Genomic DNA, 18,705 nt, shown 5'->3' on the forward strand with positions numbered 1-18,705 from the left:
ATGCAAGTCAATGGGACACAAATATCGGAATGAAAATAAACCCTTACTTTCCTTGTAGGTTAATTCTACTTGAAGGAAAACAACTAAGAATAATGTAGAATGTATTGGGGGAGGTGGAGGAGACATTAAAGGCATAGAGGTTTAGCCCAATCAAATGGAATAGCAGGAATTAATTGTTTTTTAAGATGTTCGGAGTTACAAAGATATTGACTATGTTATGCTTTTTTATATTTTGTCAGATATTTATGTTTCACTACTTCCATGCTCTTCACCTTCTTTTTTACTTCTCCCACACTTTCTCCTTCATCATCCTCTTCAGGGTCATCTTCTTGGTCTTCTTCAGGGTGGTCTTCAGGGTCATCGTCTCCAGGGTCGTCGTTTTCGGGGTCGTCGTCTTCGGGGTGGTCTTCAGGGTCCTCGTCTCCAGGGTCGTCATTTTCGGGGTCGTCGTCTTCTTCGGGGTGGTCTTTAGGGTCATCGTCAGGGAGATCCAGAGTGATTACCAAAAACCATTTCAAAAAGCTTGAACTTGGAAATGTAGCAGAAGGTACAAGATGGCTGAGGAACTGCTGAGAAGCAGCTGACGGTACTGGAACCTGGATGGGTAGCCGAAGGTACAAGAACCAATGGATCTATCGAGGACCAGCTGATGGTACTGGAACCTGGCTACTAAGCAGGAGGTACCTGTGTCAGAAAGCACTACCAAGGACCAGCAGACTTTGGTGGAACTCGGATACCGAGAAGGAGGCACCTAAGCCAAAGGCTCTGCCTGGAACCAGCTGACGTAACTGGAACCCAGGGGGACATATTCAAGACTGACTTCCAAAGAACCAGCTAATGGTACTGGAACTCAGATAGGCAGCAGAAGGTACACATGAAAAAAAAAGTTGCAAGGCCACGAGCCGGCCGGAGTTACCGAAACACACAGTCCTACAGGGGGAGCTTGTCCTATTGGCACTACGGAACCAGCCTTCATTGCCAGATCCCGCAGCCCACATAGGAAGCACCTAAACTGCAGGCACCATAGAGTCGGCTAACCCGACCGCCATACGACAGTACAACGTATTGGAGGCAAAGTGACGTTGACACTACCAGGAAACAGCTGGCGTGCTGGAACCAGGCTAGGCAGGAGGGAGTACGCATGCCAAAGACACTTCTGAGCAGCAACTGGTGGTGTTGGAGCCCAGGGATTACAGTAGAAACAGAGTGTAGCCAGAGGCCTAATTGGAGCAAGTTTAATATCTGTAGTAGTGTGAATGTGGACAGAGCAGGAGAAATTGCCGGACACACAGCAGGGGATCAGCTGACGTTACTGAACCCCAATAACACTGGAGCATGTGTTGACTGTGCAGACGGCAATTCTGAGCATCAACTGGCGATATTGGAGCCTAGGGATTACAGGAGAACTAGAGTGTAGCCAGAGGCCTAATTGGAGCAAGTTTAATATCTGTAGTAGTGTGAGTGTGGTCGACGCAGGAGAAATTGCCGGACACACAGCAGGGGATCAGCTGATGTTACTGAACCCCAATAACGCTGGAGCATGTGTTGACTGTGCAGACGGCAATTCTGAGCATCAACTGGCGATATTGGAGCCCAGAGATTACAGGAGAAACAGAGTGTAGCCAGAGGCCTAATTGGAGCAAGTTTAATATCTGTAGTAGTGTGAGTGTGGTCGGAGCAGGAGAAATTGCCAGACACACAGCAGGGGATCAGCTGACGTTACTGAACCACAATAACACTGGAGCATGTGTTGACTGTGCAGATGGCACTTCTGAGCAGCAACTGGCGGTGTTGGAGTCCAGGGATTACAGTTCAGGTGGTAGAAACATGAACACAACAGGAGACCTGGATACAGTTGCCAACCAATTATTTAATCTGGAAGAGGAATGGCAAATTCCTGCGAGATCCAGGCCTTGTTCATTTTCAGAAAAGTAAGCCGGTCAACGTTATCGGAGGATAGTCACATGCTACGGTCTGTTAGTACACCACCTGCGGCACTAAAGACGCATTCCGATAATACACTAGCAGCAGGGCAAGCCAGCACCTCCAATGCATACTGGCTAAGCTCTGGTCATGTATCCAGCTTAGAGACCCAAAACTTGAAGGGGGAAGAGCCGTGTGGGAGAACACTGAGAGGGCAAGACATGTAGTCTGTCACCATCTGACGGAAACATTGCCTCCTGCTGACTGGAGCCATCTGTGATGGTGTAGACATTTGTGACGAGGACACAAAACTTTGCCACATTTGGGCCATACTGGTCTTGCCTTGTGCTGAGGCGCTGCTTCTGCTCCCTCTTTGTGCAGAGCTTCCTCCACTGCCTCGATGCACTGAGCTGCTTTGTAAAGCACTTGCAGCACTGCTCTCGGGTGGAATGGAGAACATGATGGAATGCACCAGTGTGTCTTGGTACTCCCGCAATTTATGCTCCCAGTTCAACGTTGTTATGAGGCTTTGTAAGTTGTCCCGGTAGCGAGGATCTAGGAGGGTGTACACCCAATAATCAGCCGTGTTGAGAATGTGGGCGATGCGGCGGTCGTTTCTCAGGCACTGCAGCATGAAATCAACCATGTGCTGCAGACTGCCAACTGGCCAAGAAACGCTGTCCCCTGCTTGAGGCGTCATCTCTGCCTGCTCTGCATCACTCCATCCTCGCTCTACATACTGACTACTAGAGCATTGTGTACCTCCCTCCTCTGGACAGATGTCTTCCTCCTCCATTGACTCCTCCTCATCCTCCTCACAAAGTGTCCCCTGCCTAGGCCTTTGTGAGGAACCATGTTGCGCAGACTGTCCAGAAGCAGATGGCATTTGTGACTCCTCATGCTCCACCTCTTCCACAACCTCCTCCCTTAGTGCTTGCAGTGTTTTTTCAAGCAGGCAGATAAGGGGGATAGTCATGCTGACTAGTGCATCTTCTGCACTCGCCATCCGCGTGGAATCATCGAAGGCACGCAAAGCGTGGCAGATGTCCTTCATAGAGGCCCACTCAGTGGTGCTGAAGTGTGACCAGTGCACAGTGCGACTTGTTTGCGCCTGATGCAGCTGGTACTCCATTACTGCTGCCTGCTGCTCACACAACCTCTCCAACATATGTAACGTTGAATTCCACCTGGTGGGTAGGTCACATATGATGCGATGTTCCGGAAGGCGGAATCGGCGCTGCAGAGCTGCAATGCGTGAGCTTGCCATGCTGGAACGCCGCAAGTGAGCGCACTCTATGCGGACCTTGTGCAGCAGTGCATCAATATCCGGATAGTCCCTCAAAAAACTCTGCATGACCAAGTTGAGCACATGTGCCAGATATGGGATGTGAGTGAGGTTGCCTAGGCCCAGAGCTGCCACCAGATTTCGGCCATTGTCACACACTACCAAGCCTGGCTGGAGATTCGCTGGCACAAACCACATGTTGCTCTCCTGCTTGATGGCATTCCAGAGCTCCTGCACTGTGTGGCTTCAATTCCCCAAAGAAATTAATTTCAGTACGGCCTGTTGACGTTTGGCCACAGCTGTGCTCATATCGGTCGTAACAGGTAAGCGTTCACGGGTCCATGTGGAGGTAGACCGTGACGGCTCCTGCAGCGCTGATTCAGAGGAACTGGAGTATGAGGAGGAGTCAATGTGTACAGACTGGATTCCTGCAATCCTTGGAGTTGGCAGAACACGTACAGCGCCACTCTCAAGATCTGTACCCGGCTCCACAACATTTACCCAATGAGCAGTGAGGGAAAGGTATCATCCCTGTCCATGGTTACTGGTCCACGCATCGGTGGTCAGGTGGACCTTGCTACTGACGGCGTTTAGTAGCGAATGTTTAATTTTTCCCTCCACATGCTTTTGCAGGGCAGGGACGGCTTGCCTGCTGAAATAAAAGTGGCTGGGCACGTTCTATTTTGGGACTGCCAATGCCATGAAGTTACGGAAGGTGTCAGTCTCCACCAGCCTGAATGAGAGCATTTCAAGGGCCAGTAGTTTTGCAATGCCAGCATTCAGAGCCTGTGCTCGGGGGTGGTTTGCCAATTATGGGCGCCTTTTCTCCCATGCCTGTGCTACCGATGGCTGTAGACTGGCCTGGGAGTGTGAGGATGACAGGGAACGTGGAGCTGTGGGTGGAATGACACTGTGTCTCTGTACAAAAGTGCCAGAGGTTCTTCCATGGCGATCCTGTGAGGAAGCCGAACCAGCTGTGTGTGAGCTGGAGGAAGAGGCTACAACACGAGCTGAAGAGGTGGTAGGTGGCGCTGTAGGTTGGCCTAGGTCTTCAGTGTGTCTTTGTAACTCCACCACGTGCTTGGTCCGCACGTTTCCACATATTTGTGGTATTGAGGTTGCTAACACTTTTCCCTCTTTTCACTTTCTGATAACACAGCTTGCATTTGACAAAGCAAATGTCATCTGCAACTGTGTTAAAAAAGGACCAGGCACTGCAAGTCTTGGGAGCGCCCGTTTTGGGTTTTGGAAGAGGCATGCTCCTAATGGGTGCCGAAGTGGAGGCTACAGGCAACCGAGTCTGCCCCCTCCCTCTCCCTCCTTTTTTGGCCATTCGTGGAATCTCTTCCTCAGAGCTGCTCCCACCACCTTCCTGTACCTCATGCCATGATGGGTCAAGGACCTCATCATCTACACTCCCCTCTTCAAACACCTGCTTCTCCTGGGTAATCTTGACAGCACAGTACGCACCAGAAAGTGGCAGCTGAGTCTCATCATCAGATGCGTACTGAGGTGTGCTGACCATAGGCACTGGCCCACCCGCCTCTTCAGATTCAGAGAGACAAAGCTGTTGCACATCACTGCATACTACCTCTTCTTCAAATTCTCGAATGCTGCTTGGCTGGCCCCCTCTTTCCAAGCCAACAGATTCAGAGAACAGAAGTAGAGATGGTTCCTGTCCAGGGCTCTCTGACTGCCTGGGCAATTTGGCAGGTGGTGAAGAGACAGATGGGTGCTCTTCAGTGCTTTGGACCTGAGGGGATCTGGAACTAATTGAAGTCGATGCGTTAGCTGCCATCCATCCGACACCGGCTTCAATTTGTTCGTCCCGCAGCAGTGGGGTATGGCGAGCTCCAACAAAGGTGCGCATAAAGGACTGTTCCCTGGGAAAACTGGGGGATGCTGAGTCACTGGTGCCCGCAGCAGGCACAGAATCCCCTCGTCCTCTCCCTGCAGAAACTTCACGCCCACGACCACGTGCCTTACTCCCTGCCTTCCTCATCTTGGTAGACTGATAAAGATAGGCAGAAAAGTACTAAGAGCTTTGTGTGCTTATTCCTGAACAGCTGCTAACAGGTATAAGAAACACTAATTTTATAAAGTGTGGACTAGACTTTAATATGAGCTAATGTGGCCTACACAACTGTAAAGTGGAGTGTTTGGTGAACTTTATTAACTTTTTTTTTTTCACAGAAAGACACTGGATGTGCCCAAAGATGTAAAACCGATAGTATCACAAACTTTTTGTAGCTATTACAATGCAGGAAGGTAACCTACAATGCAATAGATGAGGCTCCAAAAAATAGGCTAATACTAATCTGGCTGGGGCTGCAGGGCACAAGCCAGCAGAAAGGCTCCTCTATCTACTCCTATATAGTGTTTGCAAATATTTTAGCTGGATACGGATGGAACCACACTAATAGGAGAAATCTGGAAAAATGAGCAGCACTAATGCAAAAAAGGACAAGGTATGAGGCAGTGACGCACGCTGAGTGGACTACAACCGGAGGTGACTGTGCAGAACACTCTACAGCGTGAGCTGCACTCACACACATAGACCTCGCAGACAGCCGTGAACAGCACTGCAAGACTGCAGAAAAGCTCCTCTATCTACTCCTATATAGTGTTTTCAAGCAATGTAGCTGGATACGGATGGATCCACACTAATAGGAGAAATCAGGAAAAATGAACTGCACTAATGCAAAAAAGGACAATGTATTAGGCAGTGACGCACGCTGAGCGGACTACAACTGGAGGTGGCTGCAGAACACACTACAGCGTGAGCTGAACTCACACACAGAGACCTCGCAGACAGCCGTGAACAGCGCTGCAAGACAAAAGAAAGCTACAACGGTTGATAAAGTAGCCTGGGTAAAGCACAATACAGTATAGCAAATCGCTAGGTCACATTGTCCCTCAGAACAGCAGCATCCTATCCCTAACTGAATTCACAGCAGAGTGAACTCAAAATGGCGGCAGCGGCTTTTGTAGTGCATCATGACATCATTTCAGCAGCCAATCACAGCCATGCCAGTAGTTACATGCCTAACATGCTCTAACAGGATGTGCCCACACTTCTTAGGATCCTCATTGGCTGAATAAAATCAAACTGGCTCATTGCATTATGGGAACTTCCGATTCCGGTATTCGATATACTAAAAGTATCGTAACTCAGTATCGGAATTCCGATACCGCGAATATCGGCCGATACCCGATATTGCAGTATCGGAATGCTCAACACTAGTAACAGCACATAAGACTAAGACTTTATAGCTGTCTACAAATATCTGAAGGGCTGTCACAGTGTAGAAGGATCATCATTATTCTCATTTTCACCAGGAAAGACTAGAAGCAATGGGATGAAACTGAATGGGAGGAGAGACAGATTAGATATTAGAAAAAAACTCTTTTACAGTGAAGATAATCAATGAATGTAACAGGTGGCTACGAGAGGTGGTGAGTTCTTCAATGGAAGTCTTCACACAGAGGCTGGACAGACATCTGTCTGAGAGGGTTTAGTGGCTCCTGCATTGAGCCGGGGGTTGGACATGACGACCCTGGAGGTCCCTTCCAACTCCGACATTCTAGGATTCATCGGACCCACATGGCTTTTTTAATATACTGTGATGGATCAGGGAATGCGTGGGAGAGTGCTTTTTAAAATAAAATATCTTTTTTTGTGTGTGTGTATGCATTATTATTTTGATTACTGTCTTAGTAATGGGGTGTCTGATAGACCTTTAACAATTCACAGCTGACATTAACCCCAACTACCATTACCCCAATCAGGAAGAGCGAAGGAGAAGCGTCACACGTCACTACATCATCCTGTATAGGCAACCACCCCTCACCCTGACACGCCCCTGGAAGAAGAGAGGCAAAAGGAGCGTCGGGGTGAGAGGCGATGCAGCTGACGTAAGTATTATCATGTAACATTTATAATTGGCAGGGTTTTTTATAATCTCAGAATCTCCTAGTTTATGGCACCTTATGCCCTTATATACATAATATCTTACCGGTTCTAGGACAGACACTCTGCATTATTGCACCCTCACTGTAAGGGATTACTGTCAATTTTTGTGGGCTATGTGCAATAACATTACTTATTCTGATCAGGGCCACCATCAGGGCATTACTGCACTTTCTGGTGTAAAGGGCCCAGTGAGCAGAAGCAAAGAGGAGGAGCCCAGACTGGCTGAGACAGACTGCCCCCCTTTTTTTTTGCTTCTGCTCATTGGGCAGTTTTTTAAAAAAAACTTTATTTATGAACTGGGGTGGAATCCAGCGGCTCCTGCAGAACCAGTTGCAGAACAGGCAAGAAAAAGTGCTTTGATCCTGTTCTAATGTCAGCATCTGCGCTCCCATGTGTCTCTCATGGGCTGGCACAATCTTCCTGCAGCAGGAGCACTGTGCCACCCCCTGAGATATAGCGTTCAGTGCTGCAGTGCAGGCTGGGCAGGAGCAGTCCTGACACAGGGTATAATCACTCACTGCAGCCGGCAGCGGAGCTAGGAGCTGGCAGCTGATCCTTCCCCTTCAGCAGCATCACACCTATCAGGCTGTGGAACAATATGGAGGGGTGGGGCTATACTGAGGTGGTGGAGCCACAGACAACCAAGAAGAGGGAAAGAAAGAAAGAAAGAAAAGAGCGGGAGATAGAAAAGATGGAAGAAGTGACAAGAGAGAGAGACAGAGGCGGTGGATCGATTGTTCAAATTGCAGCCAGTTCCCCGATCCTCTTCTGTGTGCCGCCTATTTGAACTGAATGTACGTTCTCAGTCCGGGCCCCTCTCCTCACCAGTCCGGCCCCTCTCCTCACCAGTCCGGGCCCCTCTCCTCACCAGTCCGGGCCCCTCTCCTCACCAGTCCGGCCCCTCTCCTCACCAGTCCGGGCCCCTCTCCTCACCAGTCCGGGCCCCTCTCCTCACCAGAACGGGCCCCTCTCCTCACCAGACGGGCCCCTCTCCTCACTGGACCCCAGGGGCAGGATTCAACCATTCGCTCAGTAACTGATCGTGTGTCCTCGGAGGTAAGGTAAGGAGAAACTTTTATTTTTTTCACTAAAATCCACAATATGGACAGACATATGAGGGTGAGAGAACATACATGTGGGCAGGATAGAGATATATGGGGGGACAGGATGAGGGACATATATGGGGGCAAGATGGAGACATATGGGACCAGGATGGGAGGACATATATGGGGACAGGATGAAGACATATGGGGGATGGAAAGATGGGAGGACATATGGGAGCAGGATGGAGACACAGGGGGGCCAGGATAAGGGTCGTTATTACAAGAAGGTGCCAGGATATGGGACATTATTAGTGTTGGGGCTAATTAAGGGATATAATTTCTGTGGTGGTATATTTTCTTTTTGAGAATACTGTTTTCAATGGGAGGGTCTTGTTATTGTGCAGGGTGACACTGTCACTTTTTTATTCATCTGGCATAGTGTAGAAGTTGGGGAAACATTGGAATGTGTTTTGAAAATGGTGCTCTGGATAACTGTTATTTTCTGCAAAGATGAGTTCTGGCTGGAAGAAGTGATGGCGGTCTGTGCTGGATGAACATGAAAAGTGAAGATGAATATCTTCAACTAGAGACATCACTGGTTAGTCAATGTGTACAATGTGCACTTACACTATACAATGACCCTATATATACAGAGCTCCTGTGTAAAATGTCACTAGTGATCCCTCTATTACCTGTACACTAACACTATATACAGAGCTCCTGTGTATAATGTCACTGATGATCACTGTATTACCTGTGCTATGATACTATATACAGAGCTCCTGTGTATAATGTCACTGGTGATCCTTGTATTTCCTGTACACTGACACTGTATCCAGATCTCCTGTGTATAATGTCACTTATGGTAATATTAATGTGGTTTTTTTATTAATGATCAGTATTGTAGTATTCAGTCACTATGTGGTGGTAATATGTGGTCTGGCCATGGTGTGGCGGTATTTGTCCCTTGTATGTGGTATTATTCGGTCACTGTGTGATGGCAATTTATGGTCTTGTCATGGTGTGGTGATATTTGTCCATTGTTCGTGGTATTATTCGGTCACTATGTGATGGTATTATGTGGTTCAGCCATAGTGTTAAAAAATGTATGTGATATATTTCCTTAAAGAAAAACAAATAATAATATATTTATGGTAAAAAGAGGATTGTATTTTTCTAGAAATGTTTAAAAGGTTAGAGTAGAGCCCAGCCAGAAGAGTCTACCTTTTCATGGTGGTGGCTTAAAAAATCTTGGCCAAAACAAAAGCTGCTGGCTATGTATATGATCTGGTGTGGTGGGAACTGTTAATGCGTGATTGGTGATGACATGATGCAGAAGGGGAGGTTTTCCAAGAGTGGGCGGTGGAACTGTGGAAGGTTCGAAGTGTGGAAGCCGAGCTGGAGTGGCGCCTAGGCAGAGTCTCAAGGGGCCCCGGAAATTTTGCCTGTATGGGGCCCGGAAATTCCTGGTGGCAGCACTGATTCTGTTATTAACATATTTTAGATGAATAAGTTTCTATATCTAATATGATTTGATTGCAACGATCAGCTTGTCAATATCTGTCTTATATAAAGATTCAACGTTGGGTGTCTGTATCAGAAACCACTTATTATTATTATAATCTTTTTATTAAATACTCTATTGGTTTCACATGCTGTATTAAAATGCCGTTACATATGTGTAATAGATTATAGCCACTTGAGCATTAGTATTGGCATATTAATAGATGTTTTGGAATTTATTAACTAGATAATGTTGATGTTAACAATATTGTCAGCATTAGTGTCTTTGGAGGAATTCCTGTTTTTTTAGTACCTTTGTTACTAATTTTTATTTTTACAATATTCAATAAAGATTCATAATTTTTTAAAGGGAACCTGTCACCCCCCCCAGGCGTTTTTAAGTAAAAGGGCCACCTTGTGCAGCACTGATGCTGCATTCTGTCAAGGTGGCTCTTTTATTTAGCATCCCTTCCACCGCCAAAATAATTGTTTTTAAAATAAAATTGGTCAGACATACCTGAAGTTCTGAAGTTTGACCGGGGAGCACACCTGCCCCCCAGACACAGACGCATCACATACGTCAGTCATGTCCTGCTTTTGAATTTGGCGCTGCCTCCTCAGCGTTCATTTCTTTTTCTCGCTCCTGCGCTGTAATATTCTGACGTCACCACAGGTCCTACTGCACCACTGCTCTGCTTGGCACCGCCCCTCATGGTCACATGACACGACATCATCACAGGTCCTGCTGCACCACTGCTCTGCTGAGATCCGCCCCTACTGGTCACATGGTGCTGACATCGTCACAGGTCCTGCTGCACCACTGCTCTGCTGAGGTCCGCCCCTACTGGTCACATGGTGCTGACATCGTCACAGGTCCTGCTGCACCACTGCTCTGCTTAGCACCGCCCCTCCTGGTCAAATGACACGACATCACAGGTCCTGCTGCACCACTGCTCTGCTGAGCTCCACCCCTCCTGGTCACATGGTGTCACATCATGTGATGCCATAGGACGGGCAGCGCTAACTGCGCATGCCCAAGAAAGAATATTACAGCAAAGGTGCGAGAAAAAGAAACGCTGAAGAGGTGGCGCCAAATTCAAAAGCAGGACATGACTGACGGATGTGAGGCGTCTGTGTCCGGGGAGGGAAAGACCTGCCCCTTTGTCAAACTTCAGGTATGTCTGACCAATTTTAAAAAATGGTTATTTCGGCGGTGGAAGGGACGCTAAATAAAGAGCCACCTTGACAGAATGCAGCATTAGTGCTGCTCAAGGTGGCTCTTTTACTTAGAAACGCCTGGGGGGGTGACAGGTTCCCTTTAACTGTATGGACCTCTTTGTTTTTTAAGGGGTTTCCTAACCACCCTGAAAATGTAGGTGCCCTCATAATACCACCATGTAATGCCTAAATAAAGCTCCCGTACATTATCATATAGTGCCTACATACCATCATTAGATTTTTCGGATACCATACTACCATTCAAAAGCCGCCATTCAGCGTCCACATGACATCTCCATTCACCATAACTGGAGACAGAGTCCTGACTAGGTTCTTGCCACATAAGGGGCAGGGACCAAAAGGTAAGGGCAGTGGCGTATCCAGGGGGGGGCAGCCGGGGCAGTTGCCCCGGGCGCAGGCAGCAGGGGGGCGCAGTCGAGCCGCCCGGCCGCCTAATGCAGCGGTCCGCAGTATGCCAGTATCTCCCTCCCTCCCCCCCCCCCCCCGGCGGGTGCGTTCTGCCGCTACCAGTCCTGGGAGTCGGCGGTTCTCTGTGTCGGCTGTCAAGCTGACAGCCGACGCAGAGAAGGAGGCCGCGCCGACTCCCAGGCAGCAATTGTACTTGGCGTCTATAGACGCCAGTACAATTGAAGCTCTGACCGCCGGGTCAGAGCGACGTCAGCAGCGTGATCAGGTCATGTGATCACGCTGCTGACGTCACTCCCGGCACCCAGAGCGAACGCTGGTGGTAAGTGTGCTCCTCTGTGGAGCTGAAGAACCACCGAAGATGGAGATGGGGGTTAATGAGTGGAGAGGGGGGTTAATGTGGGGGTGGGGGTTAATGAGTGGGGGGGTTAATGAGTGGAGATGGGGGTTAATGGATGGGGGTTAATGAGTGGAGATGGGATTAATGTGGGGATGGGGGTTAATGAGTGGAGATGGGGGTTAATGTGTGGGGGTTAATGAGTGGAGATGGGGTTAATGAGTGGAGATGGGATTAATGTGGGGATGGGGGTTAATGAGTGGAGATGGGGGTTAATGAGTGGAGATGGGGATTAATGTGCGGGGGTTAATGAGTGGAGATGGGATTAATGTGGGGATGGGGGTTAATGAGTGGGGGGTTAATGAGTGGAGATGGGGTTAATGAGTGGAGATGGGATTAATGTGGGGATGGGGGTTAATGAGTGGGGGGGTTAATGAGTGGAGATGGGGGTTAATGTGTGGGGGTTAATGAGTGGAGATGGGGGTTAATGTGTGGGGGTTAATGAGTGGAGATGGGGGTTAATGAGTGGAGATGGGATTAATGTGGGGATGGGGGTTAATGAGTGGGGGGGTTAATGAGTGGAGATGGGGGTTAATGTGTGGGGGTTAATGAGTGGAGATGGGGTTAATGAGTGGAGATGGGATTAATGTGGGGATGGGGGTTAATGAGTGGAGATGGGGGTTAATGAGTGGAGATGGGGGTTAATGAGTGGAGATGGATATTAATGTGCGGGGGTTAATGAGTGGAGATGGGATTAATGTGGGGATGGGGGTTAATGAGTGGGGGGTTAATGAGTGGAGATGGCGGTTAATGAGTGGAGATGGGATTAATGTGGGGATGGGGGTTAATGTGTGGGGGTTAATGAGTGGAGATGGGGGTTAATGAGTGGAGATGGGATTAATGTGGGGATGGGGGTTAATGAGTGGAGATGGGGGTTAATGAGTGGAGATGGGATTAATGTGGGGGGTTAATGTGGGGATTGGGGTTAATGAGTGGAGATGGGGGTTAATGAGTGGAGATGGGGGATTAATGAGTGGAGATGGGGGTTAATGTGTGGAGGGGTTAATGAGTGGGGATGGGGGTTAATGTGTGGGGGGATTTGGAGTGGGGTACATAATGTGTGGGGGGATTTGGAGTGGGGTACATAATGTGTGGGGGGATTTGGAGTGGGGGTACATAATGTGTGGGGGGATTTGGAGTGGGGGTACATAATGTGTGGGGGGATTTGGAGTGGGGGTACATAATGTGTGGGGGATTTGGAGTGGGGGTACATAATGTGTGGGGGGATTTGGAGTGGGGGTACATAATGTGTGGGGGGATTTGGAGTGGGGGTACATAATGAGTGGGGGGATTTGGGAGTAGGGACGAGGGGTTATTGAGTCGGGATGGGGGGTACTTAATGTGTGTGGGGGATTGGGGATGGGGGGATTTGGAGTGGGGATGGTATTTAATGTATGTGGGGAGATTTGAGGACACAAAATGAAGAGTATGTATGAGGGCATGTATGAGGAAACAGTATGGGGGATGGGTGCAGACAGTAAGGGGTGCGAACGGGTGAATGCATGTGGACACAGTATGGGGAGTCGGGGATATGTGTGAGCAGACAGTATAGAGAGTGAGGGGGTAAATATATGAGGAGACAGTATGAGGAGGGAGGGGAATAGTGTGAGGAGACAGTATATTGCAGATATTTGTATTTAGGGGCATTATAATGACACTTCTATCTTTAAGGGGATCGTGTGGGGATTTGCTGCAGAAGACCGGAGAAGATGGAAGTCTGCAGAGACGAGATGTGGATGAGAAAACTCATCATGGGGTCTGGACAAGAAGAAGAAAAGGAGAACGACTCCAGAGATGACGTCATCTATAAGGTACCTGGATGTAAATATTATTTGTGATATTGACTAATTCTCATGTTTTTTATTTATGTCAGGAGCATTACAGGGGTTGTCCAGGTCTGTGCTGAGTCTGCAGACATTCTATGTGACTGCAGACTTCTGAATTCTCACAGTGCTCACTGAATGCTGTCAGGATTCTCTCGTGCCGGTAATTTACATACATGTGGTCACATGCTGACTAGACATGTGTGGCCTCACTCAATGAAAGTGAACGGAGCGAGGCCGGGCACGTCTAGTTGGAATGTGGCCAGAAGTATACAAATCACATACTTGTGTTGACATGACTGTACATCGGCAAGGGAGAATCCTAAATGTGTGCAGTGCATTCGTTGTGAGAATTCAGAAGCTGCAATGTCAGGATTCAGCTCTGCAGGTTCCAGTACTCATCACGTGGACACTTCACTCATATGTGATTTTCATAGTTATGGTCCTGTGACAACGAGATTCTCTTCCTGCTTTCAGTTTTTTACTGAACATTTGGAGCATTAGGGAGAGCAGCTCGTGGGTACATGACTAACTGTGCAAGTCGCATATGTACTTGGGGGGGGGGGGGGCGCCGAACCAAATTCTTGCCCCGGGTGCCAGAAAGCCTAGATACGCCTCTGGGTAAGGGTCCCCTCTATGCAAGGGCCACGGAGCAGCCATCACTTGGTCTAGCCGATTTCTATAGGATCATCTGTAACATTGTATCTAATCTCAACTACCACATGTAACAATAACCTCCCGGACCACGGGCTTTGTGGGACCTCGTACTATTCGGAGTCGTCCCCACAGCCGTATGGGATCATCAGGACGTCAAAGAAGGAGACTAATATAACACAGTCTAATTCTTAGGCTGCGAATTTAATCTGTGCTGAAATGAAGACAGATTATTGATGGTGCCGGGGCAAAATGAGTTTTTTGTTCCCTCGCGTTGCTATAAATCAGCTTATTAATGCACCCCCTCCTGCTCCCCGGGGGTCCGGCCTCCTCCAGCAGGGAAATCTAATATACATAACATCATTAAGGTATTTACCTAGCACCCGCCGCCGCTGACGGAGAGGCCGCCGCCATCACTTCTCACAGAAGATATCTTGTCATTGTATCTCCGGAAATCGATACTCGATAGAAGCTTATTAACAGCTCATTACAGAAGCCGCAGAAAAGTTCTCAGATATCCACTTGTAGAGACCCCACCGGAGTCCGCGCCGCAGCTAAGACGTATCGGATGCTCAATGTAAAGGAATTACAGGAGATCTGACTACCAGAAAATGGAGATATCCTTAGAAGGGATTAGAAAAACATAGCAGCACCCCCCCTGCCTACAGGTTGTGTCTGGTATCACAGCTCAGCTCCATAGATCTGAATATAGCAAGGCTGCAATACCAGACACAACCAGATGACAAGTGTGGCGCTGTTTATGGAAAAGAGCAGCCTTACTTTACTAATCCGGACAACCCCTTGAAGGTGATATTATACAATTAGAGGTATCTAAATTAAATGACAGAAAATAGATTAATTACCAATATGGCGGCTGTTCTGTTTCCACCCAGCTCTTCTAGAATCCAGAGTGGCCAATCACACATATACACATAGAAATGCGTATATTTATATATATAATTGCCTTAAATTGTCTGTCATCCACTTCCGTCTGGATGTCCCCGAATCCCACAATCCACTGCTCCGCACTGGAAGTACGCCGACCGCCATTTTGGTACACCCAAGTGATGCTGCTTGGATCCAGGACGCTGCTGCGATCCCCACCGGCGCTGGGTTCCCAGTTGCGTTCGGATCCAGGATGCAGCTGCGATCATGAGACTGTGAAAGGGGTGTAAAAAGGGGGTATAATGAGAGGGATGCCACCGCCGGACCCCCGCCAGGACCCACTGCCTGACTACACGCGCCAGATCCTGCCGCTGCCTGCCCACCCACCTCCGTGCAGTCACAGCCGGCAGGAAAGACCGCGGCTTGAGGCCTGTGCTGGAGATTGGGTGCGGCCACCCCCAGCGCCACAAAGCTGCCCCCATCGTGATGTTACTGCCCTCCCGATGCGATAGCATCAGGCACACATCTAGTAATTATATAATTGCCTTGTAATGTTTTCATTTCCTGTTCTGTCCAGAAGTCACCGTAACCCAGAATTCCAAGCGGAGGAAGTTCACCGACCGCCATATTGGGACACCCAAGTGATGGGCGTCTCAATATGGAAACTGCTGCTGATACCATCCTATTGGGCGGTATCACCACCGGAACACCGTTGCACCACACACACACACACTCCGACTCACAAACTCACACACAAACACTCACACACAAACACTCACACACAAACACTCACACACTCGGACTCATACACTCACACACTCACTCTCACAGTCACGAACGAAAGTTCATTTTAAAAATTGTCTGTGTCTGACCATGTACGGAGCATACCACAGCTCCTGGGCAGGGGAGGAAGCAAAAGACAATACTGACATTACAGCAGGAGATCACAGAGGAGACGATGTGTGAGGTAAAATATTTCACTGTTTAACCCCTTACCTACAATTGACGTAATATTCCGTCCATGTGACCATGGACCTAATTACCATGGACGGAATATTACGTCATCGCGATCAGCGGCGCCCACGTGGTGAGCGCCGCTGATCGCGGCCGAGTGTCAGCTAATTATCATAGCTGACACCCGGCACAATGTGTCAGGGGCAGTCACGGACCGCCCCCGACACGTTAACCCCTTGCACACCGCGATCAAACGCGATCGCGGTGTACCGGGGGTTAAAGGGAAGCATCGGCAGGGAGGGGGCTCCCTCCGTACTTCCCTGAGCCCCCCACGGCAGCGCAATGTGCAGCGCTGCTGTGGGGGGCTCCTTTCCTCCAGGCCCCCGAATCCAAGATGGCGACGGGGGCCTTCGGGGGCCTGAGGAAGCTGGCTTCCTCAGTGCCTGCAAAGCGCAGGCATGAGGAAGCCTTCAGCAGTGCCTGTGACAGATCGCTGATCTGTCACAGTGATCTGTGATGTGACAGATCAGCGATCTGTCACAGGACAGTGATGTCCCACCTGGGACAAGGTAATAAAGTAAAAAAAAAAAAAAAAAGTGTTAAAAATAATTTTAAAAAAATCGCTAAATAAATTAGTAAAAAAAAAAAAAAATATTCCCCAATAAATCCATTTTTTCAAAATAAAAAAAACCAAAAACAATAAAAGTACACATATTTGGTATCGTCGCGTCCGTAATGACCTGCCCTATAAAACTGTCCCATTAGTTAACCCCTTTAGCGAACCCCTTAAAAAATAAAAATAAAAAACGAAGCAAAAAATAATGATTTATTATCATACCACCAAACAAAAAGTGCAATAACGCGCGATCAAAAAGACGCATATAAATATCCATGGTACCGCTGAAAACGTCATCTTGTCCCGCAAAAAACGAGCCACCATACAGCATCATCCGCAAAAAAATAAAAAAGTTATAGCTCGCAGAATAAAGCGATACAAAAATAATTATTTTTTATATAAAATTGTTTTCATTGCAAAAAACCGACAAAACATAAAAAAAGACCTAAATGAGGTATCGCTGTAACCGTACTGACCCGAAGAATAAAAACGCGTTATCAATTTTACCGCACGCGGAACGGTGTAAACGCACCCCCCCCAAAAGAAATTCATGAAACGCTGAAAAAATCAGAATAAAAAGCGATCAAAAAATGTCACGTGCCCGAAAATGGTACCAATAAAAACGTCAACTCGTCCCGCAAAAAATAAGACCTCACATGACTCAGTGGGTCAAAATTCGGAAAAATTATACCTCTCAATATGTGGTGATGCAAAAACTATTTTTACAATAAAAAGCGTCTTTTAGCGTGCGACAGCCGCCAAACATAAAAACCGCCATAAATCGTAAATCAAACCCCCCGTTATCACCCCCTTAGTTAGGGAAAAATAATAAAACTAAAAGAAAATGTATTTATTTCCATTTTCCCGCTAGGGTTAGGGTTAGGGCTAGGGTTAGGGTTAGGGCTAGGGTTAGGGCTAGGGTTAGGGTTAGGGCTAGGGTTAGGGCTAGGGCTCAGATTAGGGTTAGGGGTGTGTTGAGGTTAGGGTTGGAGTTATAATTGGGGGTTTCCACTGTTTGGGCACATCAGGTGCTCTCCAAAGGCAACATGGCGTCTGATCTCAATTCCAGCCAATTCTGCGTTGAAAAAGTCAAATGGTGCTAATTCCCTTCCAAGCTCTGCCATGTGCCCAAAGAGTGTTTTACCCCACATGTAGGGTATCAGCCTACTCAGGACAAATTACAAAACAACTTTTGGGGTCCAATTTCTCCTGTTACCCTTAGGAAAATCAAAAATTGGGGGCAAAAATATAATTTTGCGGAAAAAAATGTTTTTTTATTTTCACGCCCAGGCGTTATAAACTTCTGTGAAGCACTTGGGGGTTCAAAGTGCTCTCCACACATCTAGATAAGCTCCGTGGGGGGGTCTAGTTTCCAAAATGGGGTCACTTGTGGGGGTTTCCACTGTTTAGGTACATCAGGGGCTCTCCAAACGCACATGACACCCGCAGACCAATCCATCAAAGTCTGCATTCCAAAACGTCACTACTTCCCTTCCGAGCCCCGACGTGTGCCCATACAGTAGTTTTCTCCCACATATGGGGTATCAGTGTACTCAGGACAAATTGGACAACAACTTTTGGGGTCCAATTTCTCCTGTTACCCTTGGGAAAATAAAAAAATGGGGACTAAAAGATCATGTTTGTGGAAAAAATACGATTTTTTTATTTTCACGCCCGGACGTTATAAACTTCAGTGAAGCACTGGGGGGTTCAAAGTGCTCACCACACATCTAGATAAGTTCCTTGGGGGGTCTAGTTTCCAAAATGGTGTCATTTGTGGGGGGTTTCTACTGTTTTGGTACATCAGGGGCTTTCCTAACGCGACATGGTGTCCGATCTCAATTCCAGCCAAAAACGTCAAATGGCGCTGCTTCCCTTCCGAGCTCTGCCATGCGCCCAATAGTGGTTTACCCCCACATATGTGGTATCAGCGTACTCAGGACAAATTGCACAATATCTTTTAGGGTCCTGTTACTTTTGGAAAAATAAGAATTGAGGGTGAAAA

This window comes from Dendrobates tinctorius, unplaced genomic scaffold, assembly GCF_039654945.1.
Source record: "Dendrobates tinctorius isolate UK_male_01 unplaced genomic scaffold, ASM3965494v1 ptg000341l, whole genome shotgun sequence".
In the NCBI taxonomy this organism is placed as follows: Eukaryota; Metazoa; Chordata; class Amphibia; order Anura; family Dendrobatidae; genus Dendrobates; species Dendrobates tinctorius.